Source organism: Andrographis paniculata, unplaced genomic scaffold (assembly GCF_009805555.1).
Source record: "Andrographis paniculata isolate CXL003 unplaced genomic scaffold, ASM980555v1 Contig66END, whole genome shotgun sequence".
In the NCBI taxonomy this organism is placed as follows: Eukaryota; Viridiplantae; Streptophyta; class Magnoliopsida; order Lamiales; family Acanthaceae; genus Andrographis; species Andrographis paniculata.
The window spans coordinates 1,320,981-1,339,068 of NW_026137602.1; positions in this window are offsets into that span (position 1 = coordinate 1,320,981).

Genomic DNA, 18,088 nt, shown 5'->3' on the forward strand with positions numbered 1-18,088 from the left:
AAGAGAAATCCTTAAATATAGTTTAAGATACAATATGAGCGAAGCAGGGATGACCTATCATTACAAAGGAGCTGAAAAGGCCTAAGTGCGCGAGAATCAAATAAGATCATGAGCATACACAATGTTTGTTTGAAACTCTTGATCCAAAAAAAAAAAAAATGATTCTCAGCACCCTTCGGCTGAAGGCTTCCTTAATAAAAAATAATCCCTGCTAAGCAAACAAAGTAGATGATACCGGGAGTACTCCATTCATGTTAAATCAAATGACGAGTTTGAATGCTTAAGGATCAATTGTCCCTATTTGAGATTCACCTTACTCCCAATCATGGCACTGATCGTTAGTAATTCTTAACTGCAGTGAACATAATAACTCTATGATCTCATAATTCAGTTTGTTCGAGGACGAACAAAGGTTTAGTGTGAGGAGGTTTGATAAATCCAAATATGAACATATTCTTAGCTTGACAAAACTATGTATTACTTGAATTTCTATATAAAAACCATCACAATAACTGGTTAATGGCATACTTTATTGATCTATATCGCTTGGCATTATCCAGAGTTTGTTTTTTGACATTATTAACAATTTTTGCCATTTTAAGCGGTGTTTTGGTGGCATAAAAGCTAAGGCAGACACCACAAGCGACAGTCACCTCCGCTCACAAGCAGCGATTACATCACCCAGAAAAACTAAAGCAAGAGAGGCAAGCGGTAGCTTCCACCGCTCACAAGCGACAGTCTCTCCCTCTCGCAAGCGACGACCCAGACGCCCACCGCTACAGAGTGACAACAGCCTAACTCAAATATTGACTAAGTATCCCAACTGCAGGGGTACAACCATTCCATCACCAGCCAGCACAAGCAAGCACACCTAGGTGCGCTGATGCCCTCCAGCCCTCTGGCAATAGAGGAAGACCTAAGCCCCTACAATCCTATGCAAGTAAAGTGAGCACCCTAGGAGTTATGGCTAGCAACTGCTTCAACAGAATAACTGCCATCAACCGCCTAACTGCCTAGCGGTTAAAACTGCTTTATAACTATTTGCAACCGTTTCTTTTCACCTACTATAAATAGGGCCAGATATCTGTATGTAAATATACTTCGATTGGAGTATTATAACGATTAAAATTCTCTGCATTCTAGTTGTCTTCCTGTTCTTCGAGAGCTTCAACCCTGTAAGGGAGTTCTCCACAGAAATGGCCAAGGGAGTGGGGATTTCCCTTCTCCCTTGGCCAAGACTTTACTGCTTGCTTACTTAGTGTAACTTTTCTGCTTTCTTTAACAGCTTTGTAGAATTAGCAATTCTAGATTTATTAGTAAAAACTGAAATATCATTTAATTCTTCATCTCTACTTCTTTCACATCTTCTTCACACTTATATAAACTCTGATTTTAAAGAATTTCATTTCACTGGTTTAGAGCATATGAAGAATTGATTAACAAAGCCTTGTCTTTTGTCAAAAGCGTTTTCAAGGTAGTTCAATGTAGTTAAGTATGCGGGAGCCTTATCGACTTGCTTAATTACTGTTTTGAATTCAATTTTGATTAAAAAGAGGTAACATAAGGGTAAAGCCACTAATGAGGTAGAAGTTGGGATAATTAACGGGGCATAGGCGGTGGTCTATTAGGTCACATAAATTCCTAGTGACAGTAGGATTTCTTTCTTATAATATTCTGATTCTGAGTGTCATTGAAGTCTTGTTGTAAATGCCTTAAGGTCAGATTCCAGTGATAAGAATTCTTTATAATTCGGTTTATATATTTACATCATGTCCTTCCCCCCTTTTCGTATTATACATATACCTCTGTTAACACACTAACATCGCTCGCTCACTTCATCCAGGAAAACCTAGCCATTAAGTAACGCACAGTTCATACACAGCACCTCTCTCCCGTTCTCTCTTTTTTTAGGGCCTTACCCTCACTCTCCATCACTTACATATATATATATATGTATATTGTGCCATCCGCTCATGTCCCGTTCACTCGACCATCACTGGCACTTCACCGCTCACCTCCGCTCCACTCGCCTCCGCTCACTTTACCGTTTTTAGTTACTGCTTTCCGTAGAGTAAAAATTTTGGATCTGCTGCAAAGCGGGTCCTTATACTGCATTTTCTCACCGCTTTTACAAGATCTACAGTTGATTTGAAATTCATGACTTAAAATATCTATGTTCGACCTGGACACTCACCAGTAAAAAAGTATAAATAATTGTGATAACTACTTAGGGTCTACAACCGAAATATTTTACTATATCTGACCGCTTTCTGTAGTCATTCACACCTTGATTTTTGAATATAAAATTCTCTGTGAATATATACAAATTACTCATTACAAATGTTATGTTATCAAAAGTTTATTTATCAATGAGTCAATACACGTGACATGTATTCTGTGATTAATGCATTGGCTATTGGTGATGATCTTGGCTCTGATCAGCCAAAAAAATATAAAGAAGCTATGGCGAATAAAGATGCAGAAAATTGGAATATAACAATGAATAAAGAGATACAGTCTCTTGAAAAGAACAAGACTTAGAATTTTGTTGCACTACCAAAAGGGGTGAAGCCAGTAGGTCTTTAAAAGAAATGAGGGAATTCTTGGTGTTGAACCCGCTAGGTTCAATGCGAGACTGGCGGAAAAAGGGTTCTCACAGAAGGAATGAATTGATTATCATGAAGTCTTTTCTCCTGTGCTGAAACACAAAACCATCCGGGTTCTTTTGGCGATGGTGGGTGTTTTTGATATGGAGCTAGAGTAGCTTGATGTAAAAACAATATTCCTTCATGGTAATCTAGAAGAACGAATTTACATGTCTAAATCGGAGGGGTTCGACAGTTCTAAAAGGGACCAAGTATGCTTGTTAAAGAAATCTCTATATCGCTTGAAGCAGTCTCCGAGGCAGTGGTACAAGAGATTTGATTCTTTCATAGTGTCTAATGGTTATACTCGTAATCAATTTGATAACTATAGAGAAGCAGGACGGCTATGGGTTTCTCAAAAAAAGTATATTGAGAAAGTTTTGTAGGCATTCTCTGTTGATCAGTCTAAACCGGTAAGTACTCATTTGGCGGCACACTTTAAACTTCATCGGAGCACTATACCAACTACAGATGAAGAGGATCGGATCTCTCTTATGCGGTTAGTGTGGTGAGCAAGTTTATGGCTAATCCAGGTAAAGCTCACTAGGGAGCTGTAAAGTGGATCTTGCGATATCTTAAAGAAGCGTCTGATATTTGTCTGGTATATGATGATAAAGGCCATGGTGATGGTTTGGTTGGTTATGTAGACTCTTATTACGGGGTTGACTTGGTGAAACAAAAATCACTGACTTGCTTTATCTTCACTCTGTTTGGGTGTCTAGTCAATTGAAAGTCTACTTTACAACCTACGGTTGCACTGTTGACGACTGAGGCGGAATACATGTCAATGAATGAAGGTATTAAGAAGGGTATACATGGTTTGGTGCAGAGTTTGGGTCTAAAGGTGAAGAAGCCGATGTTATTCTGTGATAGTCAGAGTGCTTTGAGTTTGGCTAAGAATCCGGTGTATTACGAGAGAACCAAACATATTGATGTAAGGTTGAATTTTATTCGTGATGTTCTGGAGGAAAACAGGTTTTCTATTCAGAAAATAACTACATAACAGAATCCTGCTGATATGCTGACAAAGGCGCTACCAACAGAGAAGTTCGAGCATCTGGTAGGAAGGAGACGACTGAGAGATACTGACGAACCTTTGGCGGTTGGATAAACTCCAAGTCAAGGTGGAGATTGTTGAAATGTGATTTGGATTTAGCGGTCTACCCAAGCCAAAACCAAAACGAAAAGGTTGTTTTAATTGACAGAGTTTTTTTTGGCCCATCCTAATTAATGACAAATGGGCTTAGCGTTTAGGGTTTTTTGGAGGTGCTTATAAATAGATAGCTATGGTTCCTACCCGTAAAACAATGATTGTAACTCTCTGAATCACTATAATAAAGTCTCTCCAGTTCCTGCCCGTGGACGTAGGTTGATACACTGTCACCAAACCTCGTAAAACATCTGTATTCTTTATTTGTTATTTTTCTCGTGATCACATAACAACTACAGAGGTTAGGCGGTGTTGTGATTAGGACATCATCAGGGAGAAGATGATTCCTAGTTTAGGTGTTTCGTTAGAAAATAATGAATTTGATTTCAAATTGCATTTCAAAATACATGATCGTTGCAGTAGAAGCAACCGCACAAGTCTCTTCATCCACTCGGATGTTTTCTTTTTCAATTTTCATCTCTGTAGCATCATAGTATATCTTTTGGTGTTTCTGGAATTGGGATAGTAATAATTTTGTGATATAAACTAGTATTTGATTATGATATTTTGAATATAATTTCTTATTATTATTTTGCATGAAATATTAAATAAAAAATTAGACTATGTATGATGCGATGATTTGAGAGACAAAATTAGGTTACTTCTAATGCATAGTGATCGAAAAGACAACCAAACAAGTGACAACCACTAAACCTTGCTGTTGTGAACATCATATACTAGAGCTAATAATTGTCCTAACAAATATATGGAACTCTTTTCATTTACCTGAGTTGGATGGCATGTGTTTAAGGTGTTAGTGTTTGTTGGAGATTTAGGATATATAGTGCAAATGAATTTTGACAAGGACACTGGAATTAGACTTTTCTTTTAGTGAACTTTAACAACGATCATTATTCCTCATTTCAGGAACTAGATTCTTGGAGTGTGATAAAATGTGTCGCTTGGTGTTGCACATAAGGCTTCTTATATGCTCATTCTTGATTGGTCCTTCCTATCGTCGTACTGCAGAAAATTGTTTTCCGGTTCTATCGTCTTAATGCGACAGTATGGCGATATGATGGCTATATGAAGAATTGTATGGCCAGGTTTTGGTTATGGATGTATCTTAATTAGAGAGGGGTGATGACTACGGTTTCAAGTGATGCTTGATTCATTTTCATGAAAATTGTGTTACTTTAGCTCCAATAACTTGTTTCGTATATGTCCTGCCTTAGGTATATGTTTGGTATATAGCTGCATGAGGCCATCATGTTAGATTCTTTTAACACAGGTTCCATGTCAAGGCTTCTTTCAGCCATTTCTCGATTTTCTCTGATTTTTACTTCAAAAATTGTACTCGCCTCAACCATATCCGAATTTTGGAGTCACTTTAGTGATTAGCTCCAAAAATGGAGAATTTCATTTCAGTATATTTTGAAGTTAAAAAATGTGGATTGTGTTGACGTAATTCAATTGGGTTAGTATATTTTTATCCAACTTCAAGGAAAAAAGATCTTAATCAAAGTAATGAAATTTAATTCATGAAGGATAGAAACGGTATAGAAGTGATAGGACATACATTTGATGCCCGACCTAGTAAGTTAAAAACCTCAAGAATTCATTATTGTATCTAAAATCGTAACTAAGTAAAATAAAATATTGATAAGCTTAATAGCAAGAATTTAGAAGCCACATATTAATTCCAAAGATTTAATTTGAAATCAAGTGCAATGAGTCACCCACTTACATGTTGAAAGCAAAAATGAAAAATAAAAATTTTCAATGTTAAAGAGATATACTGAAAATGCAAGTAAAAGTTGTTTTTGGAGAATGATATAAGGGCTTTTATATAGATTTCGAGAGAAAGGTAAATTGTATTAATTATAATTAAATTGGCAATATATTTTCATGAAAAATATATTTTTACACAATTGATTACTACACGATTTTCATAAAAATATACTATCAAATCTCAATAATGACAATATATTTTTAGAAAATGTATTTTTAAGATTGTTATTAATAGCAATATATTTTCAAAAAGTGATGTAAATAATTATGTTAGTTCTTACATAAGCAATGACAATATATTCCGTAACCAATTATATCATGTATCTTCCATCATTTGAGTTTGTATATGTAATACCTTACAGGAAGTTCGCCGGAACGTGCCGGAATCTGAACTGGAGTCAAACAATTTTAATTGGAGCTTAATTTATTTTGGATTTTTAGTTTAAAAAAAAAAATTTAAGTAAAATTGACTTTGGGTAATTTTGGACCCAAGTGGGGTAAATTAAATGATATAGGCCCAAATCTATTTTTTAAAAAAGCATAGAGAATAGAGGGAAGACTCTAATACCGTGTCGCATACAGAATGACCGATTCATCTAAAAATTCAAATTATTAGAAAAACGCAACAATTAATTATTTATTAAAAAACGGGAGTCCCGAACACTTTGCATTTACAGTCTGCACACTTTGCATTTACAGATTGCAGAAGAAATTAAATTGTAAAACCTTATATGTTTTAAGTGCTCATGTGCACATGACTTCTTTGGAAGGATTCTTTGATTAATAGATGAAATTTTCATTTTAGGTAGTTCAAAACTTGCTTAGTTGCTTAGTTCAAATATGAGGTTAAACTAACAAGGAAGCTGAAGTCATTGTATTCAAACAAATATTTTTTTGTACTTAGCTTTAAATTTGTTGTTTTTTTTTTTTTGCAGTTGGAAACAAGATACAAAGAATTTGAGGGAATTGCCGATATGCAAAATATTGAATTCCCTGCAAAATATTATGTGTTACTTTTTTTCTTCTTTTATAAATAGTAATTTATCTGAAAAAAATAAATGAAATCCAAAATATCTATAAAGTATATTAAAAATAAAATTATAACAACTTATTTTTATATAATATAATTAAAAAGTAAAATATAAATTAATTATAAAAGATCTATATCAAAAAAATTTATTCTATTGTTAAATATAATACGATGAAAAATTACTTATTTAATGTTATATACTAAATTTTAGTTTTTTTTTCTAAAAAACACATTAATGTTTTTTAAAAAAACCTATAAATTTAAAAAAAAAAAAAAAGAGAAAAAAAGAAAAGGCACAAAGGTGGTTCCACACCCTTGTGTTATATATATATATATAGAGGATAGGATAATAAATCAATTAAAAGAGTGGAAAAAGATGTAAGGAAAAAAAAAAAAAAAAAAAGGGTAGGGTCAATAACAAAATTTCTGAAATTTTATTGAAGGAAAATTTTTTTCATCAATCAATTACATCTGTTTCAAAAGAATTACTACTTATATATGTAAAATTTTTTATAAAATAAATAAAAAAATATGAAAATAATAATACTACTACTAATAATAATATAGATATATAATAAAGTATGTATATTTATATAATCTAGAGAGAGAAATGAAGAGACGATAGAGAGAGAGGGAGATATTGAGATAAAATTCATTACCTTCATTAGTCAATCATTGTTTAATACATGGCAACATAATATTTTAACTACTATCAAAATGTAAGACACTTATTGTTAATTAATTGACACGTATATATTATAATATTCTCCCTTAAGTGTCATTAATTGCAATGAATACGCTTCGTTAAAACCTTACTAAGAAAAAATTCAGTGGGACAAAAATACTAGTGAAGGAAAAAGAGTATGTCATTCATGCATTAAAAATTCTCCCCTGATGTGGACATTATTTGAATTCTGGCTCCCCTTTATGTGAATATCACTTGAAATCCCGTAGTCGACGCATCCCAATGTTCTTCACCAATTTTTCGAATGTTGCAGTCGGTAAAACCTTGGTCAATAAATCTGCTAAATTCTGGTTCGATCAATTCTGCTGCACATCTATTTTACTATTTTTCTGGAGATCGTGAGTAAAGAAAAATTTCGGTGAAACATGTTCCGTTCTATCTCCCTTGATATATCCCCCTTTCAGTTGCGTTATACAAGCTGCATTATCTTCATATAAAATAGTAAGAGGATTATTATTTTCACATTTCAAATCAAAATTCTGTAAAATATGGTGAATCATTGATCTTAGTCAAACACACTCTCGACTAGCCTCATGAATTGCTATTATTTCTGCATGATTTGAAGATGTGGCGGTTAATGTTTGTTTAGTGGATCTCCAAGATACCACTGTACCACCACAAGTATATATATAGCCAGTCCGAGACTTGACTTTATGCGGGTCAGAAAGATACCCAACATCTACATATCGAATCAATTCATGCCGAGATCTTTTTGGATATAATAGACCGAGATCAATAGATCCTTGGAGATAACAAAAAATATGTTTGATTCTTTTCCAATGTCGTTGTGTTGGCATTGCACTAAATCTAGCCAATAAATTTACAACAAATGGTATATCCGGTCTAGTAATGTTAGCCAGATACATTAGTGCACCAATAGCACTTAAATACGGTACTTCAAGACCAAGTGCTTCCACATTCTCCTCTTTTGGTCTAAAAGAATCTTTAATAGGATCGAGAGTTCTAACGACCATTGCAGTACTTAATGAATGTGTTTTATCCATTGCAAATCGTTTCAATACCTTCTGGGTATATGCAGATTGATATATCAAAATTTCATTTTCCAGATGTTCAATTGGTAGACCAAGACAAAATTTTGTTCTCCCGAAATCTTTAATTTCAAACTTCCTTTCAAATATTCAATAGCTTTTTGGACCTCTCCAGGAGTTCCAATTAAATTCAAGTCATCCACATAAACAGCTATTATCATAAAATTTCTCTCATATTTCTTTATAAAAACACACGGGCAAGTAGAATCATTGTCATATCCCTCTTTTAATAATGATGCACTGAGACGATTATACCACATGTGACCAGATTGTTTGAACTCATACAAAGACTTTTGTAATTTAATAGAATAACATTCTTTTGGCTTTGATTTGTATGCATCAGGCATACTAAATCCTTCAGGAATTTTTATGTAAATATCACTATCCAATGAGCCATATAAATATGCAGTTACAACGTCCATCAAACACATATCCAAATTTCAATGTACTGCCAAACTGACAATATATCGAAATGTTATTCCATCTATTACTTGAGAATATGTTTCATTAAAATCAACTCCAAGTCTTTGTGAAAAACCTTGAGCAACAAGTCTTGCTTTATATCTGACAATTTCATTAGTCTCAATTCACTTTCGAAAAAATACCCATTTATAGCCAACAGGCTTAACACCTTCAGGTGTTTGAACGATGGTTTCAAAAACTTTCCGTTTTGCCAGTGAATTTAATTTAGATTGGATCGCATCTTTTCATTTTGGTCAATTATTCTTTTCCGACATTCATCAACTGATCTAGATTCTGGATCCTCGTCATTTTCCATTAGATCAAATGCTACATTATATACAAAAGCATTATCCATAATTGTATCATTTCGGTTCCAATGCTTTCCAGTAGTAACATAATTTATTGAATTTTCAATAATTTCATTCTTTTCATAAGAAATTCTATTAGGATTAACATCCTCAGCAAGTTTATCATGATGAATTTCTTCAGAAATCTTATCCATATTACTACATGTTTTTTGAGGGTTTTGATTAACATTCAAATCCTCAATCTTTTCATTTGTTCTTCTTTTCTTTCGAAGATTTTTATCTTTGGAACCTATAGTTCTGCCACGTTTTAGGCATGCATTTGATTCATTAGCACTTTTTATTTTGTCTCTAGGAACAACAATTTTAGCAGGTACATTTTCAGCAGCTATATAAGATCTAGTGACCCTGCAGGCGTCACAAAAAACATCAGGCAACTGATTTGCTATTCGTTGCAAATGTAAAATTCTTTGCACCTCTAATTCACTTTGACCTGTACGAGGATCAAGAAAACTGAATAGTATTTTTCAAGTAATTTTTTTTTTTTCAGTTGATCAATTTCTCCCCCTAATGTCGGGAAATACGACTCGTCAAAATGACAATAAAAAAATGAGCGGTAAACGAATCACCGTTAATGGTTCAAGATATTTAATGATAGATGGTGATTCGTATCCGACATATATCTTCAATCCCCGTTGGGGGCCCATTTTTGTATATTGGGGCGGTGCAATTAGTACATAAACTACGCACCCAAAAGTTCTCAAATGTGAAATATTAGGCTTTTTATTGTACACCAATTGTTCTGGGGAGTAGCTATGATAGCTTGTCTGTCTTAATTTGATCAGTTTTGCTGCATGCATTATTGCATATCCCCAAGCAGAGATAGGAAGTTTGGATTGCATCAACATAGGTCTTGCAATTAATTGCAGTCTTTTTATAAGTGATTCAGCTAGACCATTTTGAGTATGTACATGAGGTACATGGCGTTTGATGTCAATTCCAATAGACATGCAATAATCATCAAACATCTTGGATGAAAATTCACCAGCATTATCAAGATGAATTTTCTTTATTGGGTGATCTGAAAACTGAGCTCGTAATTTAATTATTTGAGAAAACAACCTCACAAATGCCAAATTGCGGGTGGATAATAAGCAAACATGCGACCATCTAGTAGATGCATCGATAAGTACCATAAAATATCGAAATGGTCCGCATTGTGGATCTACAGACCCACATATATCACCCTGAATTTGTTCTAAAAATGAAGGGGATTCAGTTCTCACTTTTGCTGGTGATGGTCTAGTTATTAACTTCCCTTTTGAGCAAACAACACATTTAACCTCATTTGTATTTAATACCCTTTGATTTTTCTAGTTATGGCAATGGTTATTCTCAATAATTTGTCTCATCATAGTATTACCTGGATGCCCAAACCGGTCATGCCAATTCATAAAATTTGTAGACTTCTGGTCTACCAAATATGTTTCAACCGCATTAATCTTTGTGTAATATATCCCGGAAGACAATGGAGACAATTTTTAATATATATTTATGTCCATCAATGAATTTTGTAATCAACATAAATTCATTATTTGCCTCACTTGATGTCTCAATATGATATAAATTTCTGCGAATATCATTAAAACTCAACAAATTTCTTTGGGATTTGCTAGAATATAATGCATTTTGGATATCAAGTTTTACTCATTCGGGGAGAAATATTATTGCTCTTTTAGAGCCCTCAATTAATTTCGCACAACCACTTATAGTATTCACCTCAATTTTCTCAACTTCAGGTTAGTGAAATATTTCTTATATTTCAGAATGGTGTGCGTTGATGCACTATCAATGAGACATGAATTGTCTTTTATATTATTCATTATAGCATCCTCAGCATTCATATTTCTTCTTCTGAGAGAAATATAAGAATAAATATATCAGAAAATTGGAGAAAATACATAGTTGTCATACCATTTCAAAATATATGGAGCAAAAACTACATGTGTTACAAAAATATATACACATGTCTATATGCATACTATTATATCGCATTTCCAGGATTTTTATAGTATCCACCTTTAGGGTGTACTAGAAAATCAGATACATCTAACTGTGTATTATCAGTATATTTATCACCCCCACTACCACTGGCAATGTTCTCCGAGAAATTAATTTATGGGGGATTGACATTTTCCGGTGCTTTAACATCTTCAGTTACTTTGTTTTTCTATTTCAGAGAATTTTGGTACAACTCAATGAAATAAGAATTGGAATGACAATTTTTGAACCAATGTCCTGTCATTCCACAACGATAACATTTATCCTCGATTTTCTTTGAACTCTGACCAATATTATTTTGAGGCCGCTTTAGAGGCCTATTTGGTTCCTGTTCATCAAAATATCCCTGACGGTAGTATTGCGAAACAAACCTGCCACGACAACGTCCATGGTCGGCTCCGCGCCCACGACTCATTCCGCATCCACAACTAAATACACGTCCACTGCCTTGTCCGCAACCTAGTCCGCGGTAGAATCTAGGCATATTATTCAAACACTGAGTCGGATTCACTTAAGGGAATGGACTTGCACCAGTTGGCCTCGATTCGTGATTTTTTAATAATAATTCGTTATTCTGTTCAGCAGCAAGGAGACAAGTAATAAGATCATAATATTTATTAAAACCTTTTTAGGAGACAAGTAATAAGATCATAATATTTATTAATACCTTTTTCTCGATATTGTTGCTGTAAAACTATATTAGAGGCATGAAACATGGTGAACGTTTTTTCCAACATATCCCTATTAGAAAATATTTTCTCCACAAAATCTTAACTAGGACATGATTTTGAACATCATAGAATTATAATCAGTAACTGTTTTAAAATCTTGCAAACGCAAATGTTGCTATGCGTGTTTTGCTTTTGGCAATATGATAGATTTTAAGTGTCCAAACCTATCTTTCAAAATTTTCCATAATTCAAATGGATCTTTCACCATTAAATATTTCATTTTCGGGGCATCGTCAATATGATGACGCAAAAAAATCATTGTCTTTGCATATTCTTGATTTGTGCATTCATTTTCACTAATTATTGTTTAATTATTGTTTTCAAAAGCCCCATGGATTCGAGGTGTATCTCGACATTTATTACCCACGACATATAATTACTTCCAGTAATTGCCAGTGGGGGAAATTCAAATTCTGTTATATTAGACATGGTTAAAAGAAAATAAATAAACTTACTAGAAACTTCACAACCTTTCGAGTAACCTAAAACAAAAAATACAACAACAAAAAAATACGCTATCTTTATATGCACTTCCTCGGCAAAACTTCGTGCTGATAACGTTTTATAAATTATATAACAAACTATGAAAATACTACTACTACTAATAATATAGATATTGTAATATATTTATAGATATATAATAAAGTATGTTTATATATATAACCTAGAGAGAGAAATGAAGAGACGATAGAGAGAGGGAGATATTGAGATAAAATTTCATCTCTTTATCATAATAACCATGAGCTACATATAGTCATTCACTACCTTCATTAGTCATCATTGTTTAATATATGGCAACATAATATTTTAACAACTATCAAAATGTAAGACACTTATTGCTAATTAATTGACACGTATATATTATAATATTTACTGATTTTGTAGACTTTATATGGGGTTCCACTTGTTTGGACTTTAATTTGACATTTATAAATGGCCGAACAAAGTATGATATTAAATTTTTTATCATTCAAATTATTTTTATTGCATGCCGCCCATCAATACCGCTATTATATTAATATATATTGTTTTGTAGATAAATATTTTTTTAATAAAAAATAAAATAAAAAATTTGTATAGACTACATAGGATTTTATAATCAATTGATGCAATTCATATTTATGTTAAAAATATAGACTAAAACTTATTTTTACATACATGGATTACAATTTTGGAACTAAAACTATATATATCACGATGAAATGTGTTTCTTTCTTACAAATTTCATATATCAATTTTTTTCTTATTTTTATAATTTTAAATTTTTATTGTTATTTTTAATCTAAACAAAGCCCAAGTTTGGAGGTTTAAGGGATGATTTGTTTTGTAAGTAGCCATTGTTATAAATTACATATAAGCAATAATTTTTTAAAAAAATAATATATTGTGTTGGAGGTAACAGATCACAGGAACACACTAAAAATATATTAAACATACGTCTTTGTTTTATTAATAATTCAGAGCAATCTTATATAGGCATTTAAGCAAGTAGATTAAAATAATTAAACAAATTGATGTAGAGAAATAGGGATAAAGTTAACATCTTCTGACTTTGTTATTGACTCCTCAACCATTTCCTATTTTAGTTTTTACCTACTTGACTCTTTGAATCATTCTCAACACTCCCCCTTGATTCAAATGAGGTAATGTACAAGCAAGCTTTAAGATCTTCAAGCTTTGCTTTTGGAAGTGTTTTTGTAAATAGACCAGCTAACTGATCATCAGATTTGCAGAAGCTACCACTATTCTTCCATTTGCAATTAGCTCTCGAATGTAGTGATGCTCAATCTTTATGTGTTTTGTTCTTCCATGCATGGCCGGGGTTTAGCTATGGCTAAGGCAGATACATTGTCACAAAACATGATTGTAACTTTTTTTTGTTCCTGATATAAATTGTTGAGTAATTTTGTCAGTCACACTGTTTGACACCCCGCTGCTGTGATCGCTACAAACTCTCTTTCGGTAGATGATAGTGCCACCGTGGGTTGTTTCTTTGACGTCCATGAAATTGGACCTGAACCAAGAGTGAAACAATTTCCTGTTGTACCTTTTCTATCATCCTGAGCTCCCACCCAATCACTGTCTGTGTAACCTGTTAGCTCCAGTTTTCTTTCCTTCGCCACATACCATACTCCTAGATTTCTTGTTCCAGCGACATATCAGAGAACTCTTTTCGCCGCACCAAGATGTTGTTTTGTGGGTTTATGCATGAATCTTGAGATTAAACCCACTGGAAAAGCAAGATCTGGTCAGTTGTGAGTTAAATAGATGAGTTTTCCAACTAAGCTCCTAAATGTTCTTGCTTCCGCCAATCCAATTCCATCGTTGGGTGTCAATTTCTCATTTACATTCATTGGAGTCTCTACAACATTACACCGCTTCATACCAAATTTCTGCAGAAGATAATTGGCATATTTTTGTTGGGAAAAAAATATGCTATTATTGGTTTGAGTAATTTCTAAACCAAGAAAGTAACTGGGCGTCCCCAAGTCTGTCATCTCAAATATATGCATCATATCATTCTTGAAGTCATTAATAAGCTGCATAGATGAACCGGTATAGATAATGTCATCAACATATAGGCTAACCAGTACCACATCAAACATACCTTCATGCCTGATATATAGAGTTGGTTCATTTGGGCTTCTTTGAAATTCATTTTTATGAAAGAATCCATCAATTTTACTATACCAAGCTCGTGGAGCTTGTTTCAAGCCGTATAAATCTTTTCTCAACTCGTACACTTTATCTTCATGTTTAGGAATCACGAACCCTTTTGGTTGCTGCACATAAACTTCCTCTTGCAAGTCCCCATTTAGGAATGCGGATTTGACATCAAATTGGAAAACTGTCCACATATATATAGCCGCAACAACAAGAATTAGTCTTACAGTTTCAATGTGGGCCACTGAAGAAAATGTCTCACAATAGTCGACTCAGTATTCCTACACATAACCACGCGCCACTAACCTTGCTTTATGCCGCTGAATACTTTCATATGAATGATATTTAATCTTGAATATCCATTTCAGACTGATGGTTTCTTTCCTTATGGTAGATCCATTTTCTCTATGGCTAGCAATTCTTCATTCATTGTCTGCTTTCATACATCACTTTGCGTTGCAGATTCAATGCATTTTGGTTCTTCTGTAACCAGTGTGAATGTACAGGTCTCAACATTATCAACCTTATCACATTGATCGGATGCCTCCTCACCACTTTCATCATCATCACCACTTTCAATCTGAACTCTGCGTTTAGGAATTAAACCACGAGCACTTCTGGGCAGCTGCTATTGAGAAGTCTTTTCAACCATTTGACCTTTTTTTAGGATTTGGTGTGGTGCTGCTACTACCTTATGCTGGAGGGTTCTTGCTTAGATCATGATCTTCTTCCTGCTCTTCAAAGGGAATCATTTTCTGGATGGAAGTTTGTGTTGCACCATCTCTTTCAAACGACAAGTTCTCATTAAATTGAACATTTTGACTAATTACTATTTGTTATTTTTCTAGATCAAACAGTTTGTATGCCTTTGAATTTGAGTTGTAACCAACGAATAGTGGTCATCATAGCATAACATAAAGAGGCAAAAATGAGAAGATGATTAACTGATGGTTTAAACTCATACCAGGCTTCAAAAGGTGTCTTGTTCCATACTGCTTTCGTCGGAGATATGTTGATTAAGTAAATAGCAATAGCGATTGCTTTAGCCCAGAAGTCATTTGCCAAGTTCTTCGCAGTAATCATAGAACGAACCATTTCCACTATGGTTCTATTTTTGCGCTCTGCTATGCCATTTTGCTCTGGAGTATAAGGAGCTGTAAGGTCCCTTTTAATTCCATATGCTTCACAGAATTTATTGAATTCCGTTGAACAAAATTCTCCTCCTCTGCCAGTCCTCAAAACCTTAATTTTTTGACTAATCTGGTTCTCTGTTAATGATTTGAACTTCTTAAAGCATTTAAAGGATTCAGATTTGCAAGTGAGAAAGTATACCCAACACATTCTTGATAAGTCATCAATAAAAAGTAGAAAATACTTCCTACCAGCATGTGATTTTTTTTTCATTGGACCACAAATATCAGCATGGACTAATGCTAGTTTTTCTCCAGCTCTTTTTTATTGTCCTATAGGGAAAGATCTCCTTGCTTGCTTCCCTAAGGCGCATCCATGACATACATGTGTTAGTTCCTTGACATTTGGTAAGCCTTTTACCATTCCCTTGTTTGCAAGTAACTGTAGTCCCTTGAGGTTGAGATGACCATATGGTCCCATAATTCAAATTCACTGAAATTGTTGCTCATCATTCTATACTCTCCTATATAGAAAGGTTATAGGAAACATTTTATTTCCACTCATTTTGGCTTCCAAAAGCACTTCAACAATTTTTTTTTCTTGACCATGCAAACATTTTGTTCAAATGTCACAGGTTATCCAGAGTCAACCGACTGTCCTACGCTTATCAAATTATGAGCTAAACCTCGTAGTTAACATTCTTAATTAGCTTTGTTTGCCCACCAATGTTGATAGCAACAGTTCCTTTTCCTTCAATTTGAACTTGTTTATCATCCCCAAGTTTGACATGTGATTTATGTGTCTCGTCGAGTTCTTTGAATTTTCCCTTATCACCTGTCAAGTGGTTTGAGCATGCACTCTCAAGAAACCAGACTTCATTAGAGAAGGTTTGAGGGCCTATCTTCGCCATGAATAAGTAGTCTTCTTCTCTTGTGTATTGCACTTGCGTATCTTTACTCTATCAATCTTTTTCTTTTGTCCGTACTTGTTGCAGTAGGTGCATGGTTCTTTACTCCAACAGTCATTCGCTTTATACCCATAACGTTTCCAATGAGTGCATTGAATCATATTCATCCATCCATGCCCCCTTCCTCAAGACGTAACACTACCTTTGCACTAGTTTGATGCTACACATGTTTGCTCCCCCTGCATTTGGAAGGCTTGTTCTTCTTCTTTTTGTGCAGTTCTGTTAATTTTGACTTCATGTGTTTGTAAAGAGCCCATGAGTTCATCCACTGTGAAAGTGGATAGATCTTTAGACTCATCTATTGTTGTAACTACATGATCATAGGGGGTAAGCTCCTTAAGATTTTGGACACAACAGTAACATTTTCCACATTCTCACCATATGCTCTCATTTGATTGACAATAGCCGAAATCCTAGCAAGATAGTCTTGTATCGCCTTATTAGGTTTCATGATTGTTGTTTCAAAATCTCTTATGAGGTATTGCAGTTTTACTGTAATTACCTTTGCAGATCCTTGATATTCAATTTTGAGGATATCCCATACGTTCTTTGTTGAAGTTGCAGTTGCAATCCGTGAAAAAATTGCTTCATCGACGGCTTACTGAATGAGAAATAAGGCTTTTGCATCTCTCTTGACTGCTTCCTTATCATCTTTATTTGTTGCAGAGAGTCCATTATCAACAAATTCCCACAGATCTTGTGACCTGAACAAGGTCTTCATTTTGATATTCCAAAACTCATATGTATCACCTTTGAAGATGAGGATTTGTAGTTAGGAAGCATTCATACTGCTTGACGCCATTTTCAATAGGCTAATTGAGGAGCCTAAGTTTGCAAGCTTGGCTCTGATACCAGAAATGTTGGAGGTACAGATCACAAGAACACACCAAGATTATATTAAACAAACGTCTCTGTTTTATTGATAATTCAGAGCAACCTTACATAGGTATTTTAACAGGTAGATTAAAATAATTAAATAAATTGATGCAGAAAAATAGGGATAAAACTAACAACTTTGTTATTGACTCCTCAACCACTTTCTATTTTTAGTAGTTACCTACTTTGATTCTTTGAATCATTCTCAACATATTGTACATTAATTTTAAAATTCTTGAAAAAGAAAAAAAATAAAAATAAAAATAATTTCATGCAGATATTATGGTCAACTTAATTATATTTTTATTGTGGGGGTTTAGGATTGAGTTTACTATTTTAATTTTTTTCTTAAATTATTAAGTCAGATATTTTTTTTATTCATTATATTATATTGAAATTTAATAGCTACATTGTGTGTGTTTAATTGTATTTTAAATATTTTTTGTTGTGTTTAGACATGTTAAATTACTTTTAAAAGAAT